Below are 3,228 nucleotides of genomic sequence, written 5' to 3'. Positions count from 1 at the left end.
ATGAATCAAATTGGACCTACCGGTCTTGAGATATAGGGCCCTAAAGTATGCACATTTAAGATGACGTCACATGACCCATGATGACGTCATCATTGCGTCTATCTTCGCGAAAGACCTTTGCTTTATATGTTCTGTGACTATGTTAAGTTTGAATGCCTTACGACTTTGTTTTTTGCCAAAAGTGTATGCCAGAATAAAACGTGTAGAAGGTCTATGGGATTTGGGATGGAAGTCCCAAGAGGAAAAAAAAACTAGAGGTATGCGTTTGTTTTGAACAGAGCACACGGCTTTTCCGTTGTCCGTATTTTTGTGTTTGATAATATTTGTTTTAAAAAATCGGACAAATGACTCTATATTGTGGAGTACTTTCAAATTAATTTGACTTGGGATAAGCCTTATGTGCAAATTAGAAACTAGGAGAAATAATAAACTTTCAAAAATTAATACTAGAGGTTTGTCTGTTTGAACAGAACACAGGGCTTCTTTGTTTTTTTTTAATTTTATGTGAGTAAAAATCTATGATACATTGTTATATATTAGGTTTAAAAAAAGTAAGATATTATGTGAAGATTGTATATTATGAAGTATTTTGAAATTGATTTGACTTTGGATAATGTGCATATTAGAATTTCGGAGAAAATAAGAAATAATGAACATTAATTTTTAAAAATGAACTGATGACGACATGGTGACGTCACTTCACATTTGTCATCAAAGCCCATGTAGGATCGACATATTGTCGCTTATAGAGTGTGTAAGTCTCGCGCGGAAAGGTCACCAACGTGTGGTTGATTTTGTTTTCCATTATACTTTGTTTTTGCTAAGGCCTGAACAAAAAACGGCCATAAATGATGATAACAATTTTTTTTTTTAGCCAGGATTATGCATGGAAGGTAGTTTAACACGGTTATCGAATAGTATACAAATATAACATGGTTTGAGGTTGAATAATCGATTTTAGATTCCCGGGGTATTGGAAGTTGACAAACTGAGTTCGTCAACCGAAATAAACTATGTTATATTTTTTTTACTATACCTCATGCATAATCAGCATGGGCGTCGCGAGGGGGGGGGGCTTTGCCCCCCCCCCTGGAAAAGCAACCCCCCCCCCCAAAAAAAGGACGACAAAAAGAGAAAAAAAAGAAAAAGAGGCGCGAAGTCATAGTTGTGTGAATTAAATGAGTTGGGGGGGGGCAAAATGTCCCTGCCCCCGTCTAAAACTGAGAAATCGAGAATTTGTTCAGAAATACAAGATTTTTGGGGGATACACAATTTTTTTTGGTTGCGAAATTTAAGTGATTGAAGCTGTTGTGATTCAGTTTCTGAATTTTTTTTAGTCGAGGAGGCGTCTTTATTGTTGACTTTTCTCTCCAGTTCGGCGTCACAAGTGAGCTCAGGAAAAAGGCTATACCATACTCGTGTGTAATTTCAAGCGCAGCCGCAGCGGCCTTAGAAATCTTTACAGCGCGTGGATGGTGGATATGAAGTCACTGGAATTTTTCGCTCTCCTTTTCCTAATGTGCTTTATCGTTCAGATTTTGTAAATTGGAAATGAAAAATAGTATTTTTGTTCAATTTTTTATCCCCCTTTCAGTATAAAGAATGGCCTCAAAATGAAGTATTTCAAAAAATGTCTCGCTTCACACGTTGAAGTGCCTATTATGTTGACCCTCTCGCACGTTCTCGGGGTCAACTGGGGCGCTCTTTCATGGTTCTGGAATTAACGCGACGAACAAGCGCGCATATTCAGGTAGCTAGCTAGCTGTGAAGTGCAAGGCCTCCGGTTGTCACGGAGTTATTCTTCGGCAAGCGTGGCATGGTAAGTGGAAAGTTGTATTTCGGTAGATGAAAAGTACAAAGAAAGTACTGGTGTGTGAGAGCATGGAGTTCCATGGTGAGAGTAGTTAAATATTCCATAAGAAGTATGTTGATTTGGTAATGGTTGGACGTGTAAAGATGAATGTTTTTTTTTGTAAGGGATGGTGTTGACACGGAGGTACTAGGTGCATGGTTGGATTGGAAAGACTTGCAAGTTGCATCTAGGGCCTACACGTACGTACGGACTTTATGAAGTCTAATTGGCTGTTGACATAATGTGAACGAATCTTATTTAAATGGGAAAATGAAAGCCCTGCTCTCTTTCCAGAAACTGAAACCTGTTGGTATTCAAGAAAGGTGTCATTACTAGCTGTGTAAACATGTGAAGAAGTATTGGCATGTTATTTAGTCGGCTGTTTTGGTGAGTCATGTAACATGTGTAAATTTAATGGGGTCTTATTGGATGAATTCGAAAGATTGAGTAAAGTTGGCCTGTATATAATTGTTTAGGATGTTGTCAACAGTTGGGCCCCCAGTCTACATGTACCTACATGTATGACCCAGTCTGGGGGTATGAGTGCAGAGAAATGTGCAAAACATATTCATGGATGTTTATTCACCTTTTAGCTGACAAAATTCTTGATAGTGTTAATGAGGTGTGAAGAGAATGTGTTCAGTATTTCATCGGTCAAGTTGGAAGTCTGAATTCAATTGTTAAAGGAGTCTTTTCTTTAATTAATTTTTCCAAGACATTATCAGTGTTTTTGGCAAAATAATCAAAGAGTGGCTAGATTGCTAAGGAATGAGTGTAGCTCAGTGTTGGAGCAAAGGCTTTGACCCTCAAGGCCAAGGCCAAGGCCAAGGCTTTGACCCTCAAGGCCAAGGTCAAGGCCAAGGCTTTGACCCTCAAGCCTCGAGGCCAAGGCCAAGACTTAACCCTCAAGGCCAAGGCCAAGGCCAAGGCCCTGTTTTATGAAATGACCACTAATATAGAACTAATTATAGTCACATGAGTGACACATCATCAGGCAAGGGCGGATCCAGAACACAATTTGCGGGGGGGGGGGGGCAAAGAAATTGTGGTCCCCCCAAAAAAGTGGGTCAAAAAATTACTGCTTGGGCTTCGGGGCCCGCTTAAGGGCACCGAAAAATGTTTGGATTCGAGATGCTCTGTGGTGCGATTTGAGGCAATTTCTGACCATTTTAACCGATGTTTTTTGAGGAAAAGATGGTGGTGTACTCATTGCCTGCCTTTCTTACGACGTCACATAAAAAGGGGTTTTTTTGGGGGGGGGGGGGCATGGCCCCTTTTGGCCCCCTGGATCCGCCCTTATCATCACGAATTGCTCGTTACGAAGAACAACATTTCTTTACTTGCAATCAACATACTCGCATAGGCCTACACCGTTT

This window comes from Patiria miniata, unplaced genomic scaffold (assembly GCF_015706575.1).
Source record: "Patiria miniata isolate m_02_andy unplaced genomic scaffold, ASM1570657v1 HiC_scaffold_26, whole genome shotgun sequence".
Lineage (NCBI taxonomy): Eukaryota > Metazoa > Echinodermata > Asteroidea > Valvatida > Asterinidae > Patiria > Patiria miniata.
Note: the sequence above shows the minus strand (reverse complement) of the source record.